This window comes from Cetorhinus maximus, chromosome 20 (assembly GCF_964194155.1).
Source record: "Cetorhinus maximus chromosome 20, sCetMax3.hap1.1, whole genome shotgun sequence".
Lineage (NCBI taxonomy): Eukaryota > Metazoa > Chordata > Chondrichthyes > Lamniformes > Cetorhinidae > Cetorhinus > Cetorhinus maximus.
This window is the reverse complement of record NC_135898.1, coordinates 56,992,073-57,009,940: the sequence shown is the minus strand read 5'-3', so window position 1 is coordinate 57,009,940 and position 17,868 is coordinate 56,992,073. Positions and strand designations below refer to the sequence as shown.

At 47.3% G+C, this 17,868-nt stretch overlaps 1 long non-coding RNA gene across 1 annotated transcript in view; it reads right to left on the bottom strand.

The window, feature by feature from the left end:
• The window catches only part of LOC144694402 (uncharacterized), a 1,120,079-nt gene that overhangs the window by 446,875 nt on the left and 655,336 nt on the right, over window positions 1–17,868 (bottom strand). The gene's annotated exons all lie outside the window — the stretch shown is intronic.

Here is a 17,868-nt window from a genome sequence, read left to right as displayed (position 1 = left end):
ATTTAACTCTATTTTCCTTTTCTTACCTACTCTTGTAATAGTGGAATCTAATGCAACTATTTTACTTGGATTTGTCCAACTCTTGCTCTGGCCAAAATTTCACTAATCTCATCAGGAAATTTAGATGATTTAGACATCATTTTTGATGTTGGAAATGGCTGATTTTTTAAATCTGAAATCTACCTACATTCTAATTGGGTTAACTTAGCTTTTGAAATTTACTGGAAGAACATGGTAATATTTTTGCAGTGTCTGAGCTACCTTGTAGCCAGTGACATGAATATAAAAACATACCAAAATGGTAAAAATGATTAGCAGTAACTGAAGCCTGATTTGGGGAATGGTTCTATCCTGTTGAACCCTCAATCTTTATCTGACTAGCAAATATTTCATTAAATTTCTCATCTATGCCTGGCTGCTCTTTAAAGTGAACATACTGAGGGTTATCTATTTTGTGTCCAATTATATTCATACATCTCCTCCATGTCAACATACACAAAATTACATCTCTCACTAAATTTGTGATACTTCTCATTACTGATCTTTGGATTTGTTTTTTAAAACAATTGCCTTCTCAGTGATAATTTATGGGAATTTTTCAGTAAGGCATTGTTAGAGCCAGCCTGGCTATTAATGTGTTAACCCAACCTTATTTTATATGGGCGAGGAAAGCACCCAGCATTTTTCGGGCTTGATGTTGGCAAAATGGGCTCCTTCCAATGGGTGATGTGTAAATTTAAAAGGATGCAGCTACTTAAAGATGTGACTGGATATGGAAATAAAAATGTTTGTTGACTTTGGAATGTATTGATCATGTATATTTCAGCTGTAGAAAAGGATGTTTGTACAACCACAAAACCTGGTAAGTCTCAGTGGCTGACACAATAAATGTAGCAGCAAGAAACCGAGTATGTAGCCCTGAGACTTAATCAAACTCTGGTCTCCTCTTAATGGGCATGATGGAAAGTTATTTTGTGTTAGGGAGTGTTCAAGTTGAGGTAATAGTGTGCAGTTAATTAAATAACTTTTGCAAAACATTATGTTGATGGATTTATGTTATAAAGTGGATTGATGATTTTGAAAAAAGCTTGATTGCCGAGATAATTTATGGTGATCAATATGCTCATGGCCATGAAGTAACATATTTCCAATAAAATAATATCTCTTTTTAAGGTTGTCTGAAGACACAGTTACCCCCAACTATCTCATATAACACTGGTATCAACTCACTGCTTTTCATGGCATATCTCACTACCAGTCTTTCGTAAAGCAACCAGCAACTACAAAATGAAGCTTTTAATTATGTTTTTATTTAGAAGGTAGAAGCCTGGTGCAGTGCAGTTTCTTGTCAAATGAATCTGTTTACTCTTAATATTAGGAAATGTCTATACGTGGGGCAGAATTTTGCCCTCGTTGGGCGGGCAGGAGTGGTCGGGAAGTTGACCTCTGCCCGTGATCAGGGCCTGACTGCAATTTCACACAGGCGGGCCAATTAAGGCCCGCCCAGCGTGAAACGTGGCTCGTCACTGGCCGGGAAGGGCTGAGTGGGGGCCTGCGGCTGTCGGGTCCAATGGCGACCTGGCGGCCTGTTTAAAAACAGCCCAGGCAGCTCCTGAAAGGCTGCCAGGGAAGGATGTCTGTCTGCCGTTGTAAAGATGGACTCGAGTACGGCCACAAATGCCAGATGGGAGGGCAGGTTGGGTGGGCTCTCGGCCCCTCCAGTTTTTCCGATGAGTGCCTTGCTGTCCTCCTGGAGGAGGTGGCTACCAGAAGGAACACGCTTGTCCCCAGAGATGGGAGGTGGAGGCCACTGCACCTCACAAAGAGGGCACGGGAGGAGGTGGAAGCCCGTGTGAGCAGCCACGACATGGTGCAACGCACCTGGGTGCAGTGTCGGAAGCACTTCAAAGACCTGCTGCGCTCAGGAAGGGTGAGTACTGTGTTGACATGCGTCAATGTGTTGAATTGTTTTGGGCAGGCCATCCCCCCGTGGAGCTCAGGGGTGTTAGAGTCCAAGTGCCAACTGTCAATTACACCAAGCCGGCCAAGGAGGTGAGCCCTGGCTGCTTTGACTGAGTGCCTTGTGGCTCGAGGCCCATGACCTAATGTGCCCTGCAAGGTGCTCATCAACCAGGGTTGGCCAGGCTGCAATGGCGCTGCAGGTACAGAGTGAACTAATCAATGCTCCTCTGTCCTTTCAGGAGAAGACATCCCATAACAATATTGAGAGGGCGTGGACTGGTGGAGGACCACACACCTCCTCATCCTCTCCAGGTAAGAGCAGGAGACCTTGGAGCTCAAGAGGCGCCATGCACCTTGGTCAAGTGGCCATAGCTGGGTCAAGGCTGGGGTGTCAGGTGAAGGTAAGAGTGCTGTACACTGAGGTGAGAATTTCGGCTTGTGCAACCATACTACTGTAGTCTCTTCATTGATGTGAGCCTCGAACCTGGAGCCCCCATTGATCATTGAAAGATGATGGCACCATGATGTAGATCTCTGTTGTCTCACCAGGGTTCCTGGGATGCAAAGTAACATTGTGATGACTTTAACTAATGACATGTCCTCCTTCTCCCTTTTAGGTTCGCCAGCAGGCGCTCGCTCTCCGGACCCTGAAGGGCCACCCCTGACACCGGAGGACCACTGGGCATCATTTGCACCTGCATCACACCATTCTCTGAACCAGGCACCAGCGCAGATACCAGCACCTTGGCAGGCATTAGTTCAGCAGCTTTTACCTCAGTGCACAGTGGTGAGGGCACTTCACACTTGCTTGAGGTGCAGGCGGAGGCAGAGAGTGTCCAGGGCGCCGGCTGTTGGAGGACTGCTGAAGACCAGGACAATGCTCAGATGAAGGCAGATGATGAGGCTCTGGGGTCGTCCATTCAGCAAGAGATGCTGGACGTCCAGCGGGGTGTGAAGGAGGAACTGGTGGAGATCCAAGATAGAATGCGTGCCGTGGTCTCCATTGTGGAGGAGTCCCTGCGGAGCATGAGCACTGTGTTGACGCTCATGCACGAGTCCACTGCCTTCTACCTGGATAGAGTGGTGACTCTCATGCAGAGGCTGCTCCAGGAACAGAATCAGGGGTTCTTGGGGTTCCGCTCGGACCTACAATCCCTCACACAGGCAATGACCTCAGCTGGTCAGTGTCCCAGTGTGAGATGGATGGGGCACCAATTATCCCAGCTAGGTGTCCGTCCATCAATGGCGAGCAGGGAGGTCCAGAGTGACCTCATGTTGGCTCACGAGCTGCTTGTCGTCTCTGTGGGCTCCTCTCAGGGCACTCTGGATGACAGCAGCAGCTCCTCCACCCCTCTGCCAGTGACTGTCGCATCTGATGGGGCTGCACCGACTGGGGAGATGCCACCCGTGGCACTGGCCGCTCCCACCCAGGCGGGGCCAGCACAGGTTCTACTGGTCAGAGGACAACCACCAATGTCATCAAGGCCAACAGCACAGTAGAGTCAGCAGGCTGTCTCTAATGCCAGTGCCAGCGAGGGGGTAGCACCTAGACATAGCAGCCATAAACGTGAGTTTAAAGCACCTTAAGCACAAGAGGGTCTGGTCACGGGTGATCTTTTGTTCCCCCATTTAAAAAAATTTTTTTTTAATGGTGCGACTACCAACACCGGACGTTGTTCCGTTCAAGACTATGTGAGTTCCAACATTAAATTATATTTGCTTTTGTATTACGGCCTGAGTTATGCTTCATTTATTTTGTAGGTACAGATACACCAGTATGTAATGCTGGATGTGTGTGGCTCGAAACTTTATTGCACAGGCACAGAGTGTATCTTGGGGGCAAAGGAAAGGGTCATTTCTGCGACCCAGGATGGAGGCGGCAGCCCTAGCATGAGGTTGGAGTTCTTATTTGGCAGCCTAGCTGAAGGAGGGTTGGATGAAGGCATCCCTGGTGTCCCTGCCTCTCTGGAGGTTACCGAGGTCTGGCTCCACACCCTCAGCATTCTCCTCACCATGCTCCTCTTCTGACTCATTACTGGATTCATCCTCTGTTGCCTGTGCAGCTGCGTCAAGATCCTCTTCCTCCAGTGGGTCTCTGCTTGCCAGTGCCAGAATGTGGAGAGTGCAGCATACAACCACTATCAGTGATACCCGCTCTGGGGGTATTTCAATTGGCCCCCTGAATGGTCCAGGCATCGGAAGCACATCTTGAGAAGACCTATGGTTCTCTCTACCACCGCCCTTGTGGAGGCATGGCTCCGCCTCTGTTCTTGGGTGGTGGAGAGGCATCATGAGCTACCTTTTCAAGGGATAACCCTTGTCACCCAACATCTATCCATCCAGTTGAGCTGGAGCATGGAACAGCCTTGGCACTTGCGAGTGTCTGAGGATGTAAGTGTCATGGAAGCTGCCAGGGTATCTTGCACAGACTTGCAGAATATGCATCCTATGGTTACAAACTATCTGCACGTTCATAGAGTGGAATCCCTTCCTGTTGACGAAGGCACCCGGCTGACCCGCTGGCGCCTTGATGGGCACATGTGTGCTTTCGATGGCACCCTGGATGCGGGGGAACCCAGCAATCGCTGCAAAGCCTCTGGCTCACTCAGCCTGCCTGGCTTTGTCCGTATGGAAATGAATGAAAGTCAATACCCACCTGAACAGAGCTTCTGTCACCAGTTTGACGCAACTGTGGACAACCTTTTGGGAAACTCCACACAGATCCCCCACTGAGCCATGGAACGAGCCGGAGGCATAGAGTTTGAGGGCCACTGTGATCTTCAGAGCTACTGGCATGGGGTGTCCACCCACACAGTTGGAGCTGATCTCAGGCCCGATCATCTGACAAATGGAGATAACGATCTCCCTTGAGAGGCGGAGCTTCCTTCGGCATTGTACCTTGGATATGTTGAAGTAGCTGCAACGCCGCTTGTAAACCCTGGCAGCAGGATAGTGGCATCTTCTGCAGCTCCTTCAGCCTTGGACTTCCTGCTGGCCCTGCGCCCCTTGTGCCTGCGCCTCTCCTCCCACAGGTCCCTCCCCTGGAAGCTGCATTGGGACATCTGGCCTCCTCTCCCTTCTGCCCCTCTCTTTCTCCTCAGAGAAGGTGCCTCCAGCAGAAACCACAATCCACGTTACCGGGGTAAGGGAAGGCTGCCTGATAGCTGGAAGCTAGCTGGTCTGAATCCTCAGGGGGCCTGGAAGACACCAATGAGTTCAGAAATGAAGCCTGGAAATGCTGAGAATGAAGCCCTGATCAGAGAATAAGCTGCCAAGTCTCAATAAGCCACCAGCAACAAGTTATCTCCAAAACTCCTCACTACTCACATTGACAATGCTGCTGACTCTTTTTATCCTGCCTTTGGATGAGGTTTTGCAAATTGTGGCCTGTCCGTCTGCCCGTTTTGTCCATGCAATGAGCGAACAATTGCCGTCAGTTGGGTTGTCAAGGGCGTTAACTGGCCTGTCAATTAATGGCGGGCACAGCTCCGACTCTCGCGCCTGCCCACCGAGCGAAATATCGCACGATGATGTTGGGCCACTCGCCGGACGTCATCACGTATCATTTCACTCTCGAGCGGGTCAGGCACACGCCTTCCTGCTCAGCAAAAAGTTCTGCCTGTGAACAAGATTTGCTCATAAATCCAATAGCCTCTTAAAACAATTTATTAAACTCTCAAACACCATAGCTTTTAATTGGGATTTAAAAATAAACTAGCCACCAAGCAGCAGCACTTTAAATTCCAGAGCATAGTAGCTTATGACAAGCAAGATTGCTATCATAATGCAGTAACTGGTGTGTTTAATACAACTTGTGAAGCTGACATATACCAGAGCCACTATTTAGGTTTCATTTGGAATATATATTGCAGCATTGAGCACCCCCTGCTGGTTAGTCTCAGTTAAGATGGCATTGTATTCAGGTCTCAAATATATTCTAACTACATCTTATACCTTGCATCACTGTGAGCATTGTGAACTTAAGCTTTTGTTAGTTTCATATATTAAAAATAGCTGAAGCGTAGGCCTCTCACCTATATAGACTTTGGCTGTCTCATTCGAACATAATTTGTAAAAATTGTTTCTTGTTTTGGTTGTGGCTACCCTTTAAATATTTTAACTGGGAGCTACCTCCTAAGGAAGACAATTGAGACAAAGACTTAGGTGTTTTTTGAAATACAATTATTTACTGATTGTAATGGGTGTGAACATTTGCAGAACATTGAGAGTCCCCAAATTTTGAGTCTGTTTCTATGTTCCAACATGGGAATGAAGACAACTACAAAGCAAAAACATAAATTGAATTTAATTTACCTTAGGTTGTGAGGTGGAAGTTGGAGGTGAGTTTTAGACTGTTTCTTGCTTTATTTTTGTTTTGAAAAATCTCTTTATTAAATGTGTTTTCTATGTCGCAACATTTTCCATTTCACAGAGGGGTGGCTACCCCAGTGTCACCTGAGAAAAACAAGGCAGCTAGAAAGAGGATCATCAGTTTCTTCAAAGAAGAGCTAAGGGTTGATGGATCAAATGGCCTTTTAAAAATATTCTTCCAGGGGATGTGGAGGTCGCTGGCTAGTGCAGCATTTATTGCCCATCCCTAATTGCCCTTGAGAGGGTTGTGGTGAGCTGCCTTCTTCAACTGCTGCAGTTCCTGTGGTGCAGATACACCCCCAGTGCTGTTAGGGAGTGAATTCCAGGATTTTGATCCAGCAACGGTGAAGGGACAGTGATATATTTCCAAGTCAGGATGGTGTGTGATTTGGAGGAGAACTTGCAGGTGGTGGTGTTCCCATCTGCTGCCATTATTCTCCTAGGTGGTAGTGTTTGCGGGTTTGGAAGGTGCTGTCGAAGAAGCCTTGATGAATTCCTGCAGTGCATCTTGTAGATGGTGCACACTGCTGCCACTGTGCATTCGTGGTGGAGGGAATGAATGCTTAAGGTGGTGGTTGGGGTGCCAACCAAGCTGGCTGCTTTGTCCTGGATGGTGTTGAGCTTCTTGAGTGTTGTTGGAGGTGCACCTATCCAGGAAAGTGGAGAGTATTCGATCACACTCCTGACTTGTGCCTTGTAGATGGTGGACAGGCTTTGGAGAGTCAGGAGGTGAGATACCATCCGCAGATTTCCCAGCCTCTGACCTGCCACAGTTTCTGGCCAATGGTAACCCCAGGATGTTGATAGTAGGGGATTCAGCGATGGTAATGTCATTGAACGTCAAGGTGAGATGGTTAGATTCTCTCTTGTTGGAGGCGGTCATTGCCTGGCATTTGTGTGGCGCAAAAGTTACTCGCCACTCATCAGCCCAAGCCTGAGTGTTGTCCAGTTTTTGCTGCATTTGGGCATGGACTGCTTCAATATCTGAGGAGTCGTGAATGGTGCTGAACATTGTGCAGTCATCAGCAAACATCCCCACTTCTGACCTTATGATGGAAGGAAGGTCATTGAGGAAGCAGCTGAAGATAGTTGGGCATAGGGCACTACCCTAAGGAACTCCTGCGGTTCTGGAGCTCAGATGATTGACCTCCAACAACCACAACCATCTTCCTTTCTGATAGGTATGACTCTAACCAGTGGAAAATTTTGCCCCTGAATCCCACTGACTCCTGTTTTGCTAGGGCTCCTTGGTGCCACACTCGGTTAAATGCTTCCTAGATGTCAAAGGGTGCCACTCTCATCTCACCTCACCTCGGGAGTTCAGCTCTTTTGTCCATGTTTGGACTAAGGCTGTAATGATGTCAGAACCTGAGTGGCCCTGGAGGAATCCAAACTGAATGTCAGTGAGCTGGTTATTGCTGAGTGAGTGCCGCTTGATAGCACTGTCGACAACACTTTCTATCACTTTGCTGATGATCAAGAGTGGACTGATGGGGCAGTAAGTAGCTCAGTAGGCTTTGTCCATTTTTGTGGACAGGGCATAATCGAATCGAATTGGCTGAAGACTGGCATCTGTGATACTGGGGTCCTCAGGAAGAGGCTGAGGTGGATCATCCACTCGGCACTTCTGGTAGAAGATTATTCAGCCTTGACTTCTTACACTGATGTGCTGGGCTCCCCCATCATTGCAGATGGGCGTATTTGTGAAGCCTCCTCACCTGGTTAGTTGTTTTAATTGTCCACCACCATTAACGACTTGATGCGGCAGGACTGCAGAGCTTAGATTTGATCAGTTGGCTGTGGGATTGCCCAGCTCTACCTATTGCATGCTGCTTTCGCTGTTTGGCATGCAAGTAGTCCTGTTTTGTAGCTTCACATTTTTAGGTGTGCTGCTTCTGGCATGTCCTCCTGCACTCATCATTAAACCAGGATTGATCCCCCAGCTTGATGGTAATGGTAGGGTCGGGGATATGCTGGGTCATGAGGTTACAGGTTGTGGTTGTTCTGCTGCTGCTGATGGCTCACAATGCCTCATGGATTGTGTTGCTCAATCTGTTCGAAATCTACCCCATTTAGCATGGTGATAGTGCCATGCAACACAATGGAGGGTATCTTTAATGTGAAGATGGGACTTCATCTCCACAGGGACTATACAGCGATCACTGCGGCCAATACTGTCATGGACAGATACATCTGTGACAGGTAGATTGGTAAGGTCAAGCATGTTTTTACCTCTTGTTGATTTCCTCACCACCTGCCGCAGACCCAGCCAAGCAACTATGTCCTTTAGGACTCAGTCAGCTTGGTTAGTAGTGGTGCTACCGAGCCACTCTTGGTAATGGACATTGAAGTACCCCATCCAGAGTACATTCTGTGCCCTTGCCATCCTCAGTGCTTCCTCCAAGTGAAGTCGTGATTCATCAGCTGAGGAGGCAGGTGCGGGGGGGGTTGTGGTTGGTGGTAACCAGCAGGTGGTTTCCTTGCCCATGTTTGACCTGATACCATGAGATTTTATGGAGCCCAGAGTGGATGTTGAGAGCTCCCAGGGGAACTCCCCCCCCCCCGAATGTGTACCACTGTGCCGCCACTTTGGTGGGTCAGTCCATGGTGATGGAGGTGTCTGGGACATTATCTGTAATGTTTCTGTGAGCATGATTATGTCAGGCTGTTGCTTGGCTAGTCTGTGAGACAGCTCTCCCAATTTTAGTACTTGCCCTCAGCTAGGAAGACCTACCCCTCCAGTAAGTAAGACTTTGCAGGGTCGACAGGGCTGAATTTGCATTCTCATTTCTGGTTAGGTTAGTGCTGGTGATCTGTATGGTTCCATTCCTTTTTGTAGGCTTTGTTGTAGTTTTTTATATAACTGAGTGGCTTGCTAGGACATTTCAGAGGGCATTTAAGAGTCAACCATATTGCTGTGAGTGTGGAGCCACATGTAGGCCAGAACAGGTAAGGACAGTACATCTCCTTCCCAAAAGGCCACCTCTGAACCAGATGGGTTTTTACAACAATGGTTTCATGGTCACTATTACCAAAACCAGCTTTTTAATTCCACCAGCTGCCACAAAAAACGCAGCAAGTTAACACAGTACCCACTTGACAGCAGAGTTTCAAATGGCTTTTCTCCAACTTCAGTTACTTTACGTAGCAGGCTTATGCACAAATGGCTGGAGGCTTCTTTAAGGCTGTTTCGCACACTTTCTATCACGTTGCTGATGATCGAGAGTAGACTGATGGGGCAGTAATTGGCTCAGTAGGATTTGTCCATTTTTGTGGACAGGGCATAATCGAATCGAATTGGCTGAAGACTGGCATCTGTGATACTGGGGTCCTCAGGAGGAGGCTGAGGTGGATCATCCACTCGGCACTTCTGGTAGATTATTCAGCCTTGACTTCTTGCACTGATGTGCTGGGCTCCCCCATCATTGCAGATGGGCATATTTGTGGAGCCTCCTCAACTGGTTAGTTGTTTAATTGTCCACCACCATTAATGACTTGATCTTACATGGCCTTCCCTACATAGCCTTTCATTCTCCTTTATATATGTTTCTCCCTCTTTAATATGTAAATTCTGTTGTTCCAAGTGTCTTTGAAACTGTATCTTCCTCATAATATAAAAACTTTCATGTTGCCAATATTGTCAGTAACCTTTGGAAAAATAAACGCACTTCTTAGCCTTGCTTATCTGGCTAGTTGTAAACAGACTAAGATCCCTTTGAAATCCAAACAATCCCTTCATTTATCTAAAAATGCAAATTCGCTTCACACTTTACATGCTAAGCCAGCATCCATGCTTACTCATTAGCATGTCAAGCACATTTCTACACCTAGCTTCTTACGACTATTTCAAGCTTGCAGTCTACTTGACTCCAAATGTAATTAAATCACACAGACAGACCCAACTATAATCACACCCATAAACCTACTTCACAATAAACCAGAAAAATGTTATGAAAATTATTATACTTTCATCACATCATGGAGTAAACTTCTAGATAATTGATTTGACAGGTGGTTTCCTAGTCGTATATTGGAATGCTAGGCAGAGTGGTGTCACCTCACATTGTTGGTTCCCAGTCTCAGAAACAGGCAACAAATAAAACTAGGTGATTTCCTGGAGGGAGGGGGGAAAGATTAAGGGGAGAAACTACTGTGAATTATTCTCAAACATCTCATAGCAGCATACTAGAGAGGACTGGCAGAGTTTCTGCCCTACTCTATCTCTCCTAGGAATAAGGTATGCATTTTAGATCCAGGTCCCATTCTAGAACTTGAGCAGACAAACTACACTATAGTAAGATGAAAGCAAAATACTGCGGATGCTGGAAATCTGAAACAAAAACAGAAAATGCTGGAAAAACCCAGCAGGTCTGGCAGCATCTGTGGAGAGAGAAACAAAGTTAACGCTTTGAGTCCATATGACTCTTCTTCAGTGTCTGACTGTTGCATTGTCAGGCTGTTAGCTTTCAATCAGTTGCTAAAACAGAACCCTATCTGGCTGTCCCTGAGGTCCTGATGTTAGATTCCATGGCATTATTTAAAGAGCAAGGAGTCCAATGTTCTTGGCCAACATTCCTCCCTCAACCAACATCATAATGTACAGATATAAACAGAGTTGACGTTTCGAGTCTGTATGAAGCTTCAGTCATTTGGACTCGAAATGTTAATTCTGTTTCTCGCTATCCACAGATGCTGCCAGACCTGCTGGGTTTTTCCAGCATTTTCTGTTTTTATTTCAGATTTCCAGCGTCCACATTATTTTGCTTTTATCATCATGTGCAGGCTAGCTGGTCATTCATCCAGCTGCTGGTTGTTTCTGTTGTATTGTCCCTCACATTTATGTACATGAAGTCAATAATTGTATCTGCACCATTTAGGATATCATTTCAGCACCAAAAAAATCAAGTCTTTTCAATTTCTTTTAAAAAGGGATATTATTTTTATAATAAATCAATTACAATTAAAAATATCTTGTGTTTAATTCATAACTTATAACAGAATAAAACTTATTTATATTGAACAATTGTACAACATGTCCTTAAAATAATGAAATGCATAAAATAACTTGGGACACTTCTGCAATCCAATTAGAGCAATGTTGGCAGCATTATTTCAAATGGTGAAATTTATGTGCTAGGTTATCGTAAACCTTTGTGTTTATAATTGCTTTGTATACTAATGTACCAGAGCAAATGTAAACACAGGATATAATCATTGCTCGATGAATGGAATTTACCCTAGCTATAATATTTGAAGATCAAGTAACATGCTTCCTCGACAATAGTTGGTGAGGTTGCCTCAGTCACACCCAGAAACCAAGTCTTAAGTTTTATAAAATGACCTTAACCATGAAGGATCACCTTGTAGCATTTGAAAAGCAAGAGAATAATGTCTAACATTTACATTGATGGATGTAGTAAGTTGATCAGAGATCTTTGTTTTGGCTAGAACCTTCCTTGTATAATTAGTTTCTCTCTTGCTGCCCGGATAATTTAGGTCGAACCATGAAATTTTTCAAGCACAGGAAGAGGCCGTTTGTCTCTTATTTGTGCTGGCTCTTTGCTAGCACATTCAGAAGTCATCCTGATAGACCTGTTGCTTCCTCTGCTCACCATATTTACCCACTTTCCCCTTAAAAGAAAAATAAAACCCCTAAATAATTTAAAAGCAATTTACCTATAACCTACAGATCGCCATTTCCTCTGAATGCTAAATGTTGAAAAGGGGTTGTTTTCACATTGATAGCTTGCCAAGTGAAATAGTTGGCCCACCCACACCCTGAGACCCAGAAATTTGTCTTCAAATTGATTTTTCAGATTGTCTTTCTCCTGCTCCTGAAGAAGTGTTTATGGTACAGATTCAGGGCGGAATCATCCCAAATTTGCACTAAGTGTGGTAGCGGATGTGAAAAAAGTTGTTTTACCTGAAGGCTGCAATGGTGTGTTTTCGCTCCACATTGCTGCATTCCCAGCATGTTCACGGGCAACACTCTGGATCGCTGGCATACGAGCTCATGTTTGTCTGCCATGCCGTGACCTCAGCGCTTCCTCACTCCGGGTATCATATTTAATGTACACCAGAGCGCAGCCTACTTCATGCCCACAGACCAGAATTGCTCCAGGTGACAGATGGCCCCAAAAGCAAAGAAGACGGCAGCCCCCAAATTTAGTGATGCCTCTCTGGGGCGCCTGCTGGATGCAGTGGAAGGCCGCCGCAATGTCCTCTAGCCCCGCTCAGGCTGCAGGAGGTCCACCAGAGTCACCGATCCAGCCTGAGAGGCGGTGGCAGCTGCGGTCAGCACCACCAGAGCACAGAGGAGGTCATCATCCAGTGCAGGAAGAGGATCAATGTTCTCATCCATTCCACCAGGGTAATTCAACCACCTCATCACTCTCAACTCACACACTCCCAAGCCTATCACACATCCACAGGGATCTCACACATCAAAGAACAACAGCACTAACTCTCTCACACTCTCACAGCTCCATCAGGCTCATATCCTCTCGAGCTCACAGACACATCCCGCCCATGGCTCCACTCACCACGCAAACATTCCATGCAGTGCCATGCATCTTGTTCACATTCTCTCCGTCTATTTTCATGCAGGACAAGTAGGCTAACAACAGCAGGCAAAGGTCCCAGACCGGGGGTGGGGTGGCCGACATTAGGCACCCCCCCCAACTCACTTTGAGGAGTGTGTCATCGAACTGACTGGTGAGGACGTGGACCCTGCCTGTGGTGATGGTGAGATCAGTGCCGAATACCCACATCAGGATCCTACACCACATCATCCCTCTCGCAAAGCAACTGTGAGTGCTCTCTCTCCTGCTTTTGACTCTGCTGCATGCACCAATTATCTCTACTTTGGTTCACAGGGAGCTGTGCCTAGCAACTGACTCCCTCAGCCAGCCAGTCCCTCAGCTCCATCCAGGTCCTCACCTCCAGTCAAGAGGACACCTCCTCTAGTGAAGAGCTGGATATAAGCAGCCTGGAAGACCCATCACAGCGTTTACCCACACGCTCCACCAGCACAGAGACACACACCTTGGTGGGACCTAGATCTAGAGCAGGCTCGGGTTCATAATCTGGTGGTCACCGCACGGGCATGTGTCTGCAGCAGGAGGAGGCAGGTTCAGCCGAGCTCCCCGGCACTTGGAGGACTGCTGGGGAAGAGGCATCTGTGAGGTCCGAGACAGATGATGAACACCTGGATTTGGCCTTCCAACTCATCATGCAGAGTCAGCAGAAGGTGGCGGAACATCACGTAGAGCTGTTGGAAACCCTCTAAACAGTGGCACACGAGTTGGAGGAGTGTGTACACCTGCTCTCTGATGGTGCCCACATATGCGTGTATGGAGGTCTCCATGGGAAGGATGGCAGACACCATGGAGACCCTGGTCCAACAGAACGCGGAGATGCTCACAGACCTGCACTCCATCGCGATGTGGATGGAGTGCCATGGTTGAGTTCCTACAGTGGCAATGCGAGGGGAAGTGAGGCACCACGACATCCCTCCAGGTGCTCCTTCCCCTCAAGGAGTCAGGCCTTGGGCACCCGAAGGGAGGAGGAGCAGCAGCTGGACAACCATGGGTCATCCACTCAGAAATCTGAGAGGATGTCTGCTCCCCCTGAGTCCCTTTTGCCTGTGACTCCCTCAAACCCGTTTTCTGTCACCACAGAGGGAGCAGCTGGCCCACAGGAGGACAGGCAAAGCAAGCTGGGGCCCTAAAGGCCTCAGTTCTCCAGAGGATCCACGCTGAAGTCATCAGAGGCAACGGGGCCAACCATTGCACAGGCTGTCTCCACCCCTGCTGTGTATGTCAGGGCAGCACCTAGAAGAAGTGGGAGGCCGAGAGAAGTTAAGAAATTTTGATCACAGGTGGTTGCACGAGTGAACACATTTTGTCGCTTTTTAATTTGAAAATTTATTCCCTTTCACTGAATAACCTGTAATGTAGTCTTTCAGCTGCATTGATGGGCGTCGTGAGTCCTCCCCCTGCGTCCCTCACCCCCTAGCAGTTCAACTTCACGCAGACGGACCACGAGTGATTCTGGAGGGAGAATGTGTGTGTGTGTGTGCGTCTGTGGCACGGCCTTTCAGGGACTCATGCAAGCACTCCGCATGCAGAGCCTTCATTCCTCACACTCATTTCACTGTCCCAGGCATTTTCAATGCTGCCTGCTGGGCTTCCCTTTCAGTTGTCCATCTGATCTGACCTGCATCTTTGCTCACCCACTGACTACACTCCCATGCAGCACCTGTGCCCGTCCAACAAGAGGCCCCACTCACTTTCAATTTCTGCGAAACCGTAGTTGTCAAGTTTGTCATCAGCTCCCTCATCCTTTCCCCTCCCCTTACTGTCGACCCCCCAGCATCACCTTCCACATCCCCACTGTCACCCACCAAGCCGAACCCTTGTCTTTCCGGGATGTCCAGGTGAACGTGCGTGTTCCTTACCTTCCTGAGAATCCCACCCCCATCCACATTGACATCCCTGGCTTCCTCCTTTCCACCCCCAGGGTCCGTATCTGCCTCCGAGTCACCACCAACCACCCTCGCTGTCCCTTCTACTACAACCGACGCACCCTCACCCACCCACCCTACAGGCCCCCTCTGCCCCCTCTCATACTCACCATTCCCTCCTACCATGCTCACCCTCAGTTAGCTCCTCAGTAGGCAGCCATTTATTCCTCAGACCCCCCTCTTGCATGTTCACCTGGACATCCCCCCCCGTTACTTCCTCCTCCACCCCTACTCCCTCCTCTACCCTTACTCCCTCCTCCCCTGGACACTTTCCTCTCCCCAGACATCTCCCCCCTTCTGAACTCCATGCTAGGCCCAGACACCTTCCACCCTCCGAATTGTCTCCTCCTCTCAGACAGCTTCTCCCCACCGAAGTCCTTCCCCACTCCAAATTCCTTCCCCTCTGAACTCCTTCCCCTCTCTGAATTTCTCCCGCCCTCCGAACTTTCACCTTCCTCCCCACTTACACCTACCTCTCCACTTGCTGCATTCTCCCCTGTTACAGCCTCTGCCCCTGTACTCCCTATTCCATCCTCCCAACATCACCCCCCTGACACCTTCATCTCCCCCATTCCCAACTTCACCTCCCTCACACCTTGGTCCCTGTGCCCTCCCAACTTCACCCCCCCACCCCCCGCCCAGTTCACCTTCCTCTCCCAGTCCAAGCTTCCTCTCCCAACCACTCCCCCCACCCCCACTGCCTGCCTGGTTATCCAGCAAAACAGCTAGACCTCCCTCTCACCCCTCTTCAGGAAGCCTTCCCTTAGCCTGGGAATGGGAGTTGTGCTCTCCACTGGAGGCACCTCCTCTGAGGCGGAAGGGAGAGCCAGAATGGGGAGGAGGCCAGGAGTCCACATTCAGCCTCCAGGGGAGCCACCTTTGGGAGGAGAGGTGCAGGCACAAGGGGCGCAGGGCCAATATGGGAAGTGCAAGTTGGAAGGGACTGCAGAAGACCCCAATATCCTGCTGCCAGGGTATACATGTGGCGAAGCAGCTACCTCAATATGTCTGAGATCCAGTGCTGAAGGAGGCTCCGTCTCTCAAGGGAGACAGTCACTTCCATTTGTTGGATGATAGGCCCTGAGATCTCCGCAAACTGTGTGGGTGGGCACCCCATGCCACTGGCTCTGAAGGTTACAGCTGCCCTCAACTTCTATGCCTCCGGCTCTTTCCAGGGGTCAGTGGGTAATCTCTGTGGAGTCTCCCAATCAGCTGTCTACACTTGAGTTTTTCCAGGTAATTCTGTTTTTGTTAAGGTAAATGGAGTATTGTGCTTGGCTGAAAACAAACCCTGCAGCTGCTACCTAAAACTAAAATACATTCTTAAATTTGTATGTCCAAACTTTGCACACTTGGAAACTAGTCACCAGAAGCCTTCCCTATACCTGTTGTGAAAAGGTATTTTTCTTAACATTTAGATAAAAGCTGAACAAGCTGAAATGTTATGGTATTTTCTTCTGCTATTATTTATTATGATAATAAATTACGATATCAGTGATCAATCCTGGAAGCCATGATTGGTATACATAATTACTTCTGATTTTGTGCTTTGTTTCTTGCAATATACAGAACCTAAAGCAACATGAAAAAGAGAAGCCAATGCCACAAATGTACAAGTTGTGCTTTCTTGAAACTGTTCTGTGAAAACTTGAATATCCTCAAGTAGAACAGTGCTGTGTCATTGAACTGACATTTAATGAAAAGGTCACAAGGGTTGAATAACAAAAAAAAATTTGCATTTGTTTAGCATCATTAACATAGAAAAATACCACAAGGCGCCTTTGCAGAAGTGTAATCAGGGAAAAATGGACAACAAGCTAAAGAAGGATGTATTAGGAGTGCCAAAATACTTGGTTAAAGAGGTATATTTTAAGCATGGCCTTAAAGGAGGAGGTGGTCATGAGGAAATGGAGAGGTTTAGGGTGGGTATCCTGGAACATAGGCCTTAGACAGCTGAAGACATGACCACCAGTGATGTGGAAAAGGGAGTGGGGATCCACAGTGTGAGTTGGAGAGTTAGAGGGCCGAAGGAAGTTACAGAGATAAGGAAAGGCATAGAGGGAATTTAATTTGAGGCATTGGGAAACAGGGATCCAATGTAGGTTGGCAAACAAAGGGTTGATGGTTGAGCAGCACTTTGTGTGGGATAGGATACACACAGCGATGTTTTGCCTCATAAGATGCAGTGGTGCTTTTTCAAGAGTAATATTAATGGTAGGTAAATACACGAGAAGGAACAATTAAAAATGGGCTTAAAATCATTACTACAGTGTAGATTTATAAAAATAGCAGAAACTCATAGAACTCAAATACAAAAGAGATGAGTAATTAATAAGCAAATGCTTTTGTTCAAAGAATGTCAAAGGTGTGACACAGATCCTAACTACTGAGTTCAGTGTTAATGACACACTATTGATTCAATAATAGCAGAACTATGTTTAATTTAGTGGAAACCTTTAAGAGACAGCCATTCAATCAGAGCTCCCCTGCAGCTAATTCCTTTCAGAGGTATAGAATTGAGTTGCCTGTAGCAACACAAAGTTGTTGCTGTGACTCGAGTTCCCATTTTCTGCAAGGAGAGCACTGCTTTTCTAATCATGGCGACTTAGTATTTGTTCAGCTGAAGATAACCAAAATGGCTCAGGTAAGCATTACTAGACCAGCTTCACATTTGGGGTTACCACCCAGGTTTCCTGAAGTGCAACATCCTTTGTCAAGGCTGGGCAATCCTGAAACCCTTTCAGTTCAGGGAGAATCCAGACTGTCAAGCAGAGGACTGTGTAGTGAAAGGTCCGCTTCTCAGGAACTTACAAATAATGGGATAACATCGAAATATAGCACCAGAAGGAGTGAAGCATTTCTGCTTTAGAAAATACACTCGAAGAGCACAAAAAGGGAAAACTGAACACGTGGAGAACGCTGGATCATTGGATAAATCTCAGTAAGTGCCACTTTAAATGCTTATTCATAGATAACTTGGATTAAGCATCAGTAAAGTGAATATGCTCAGC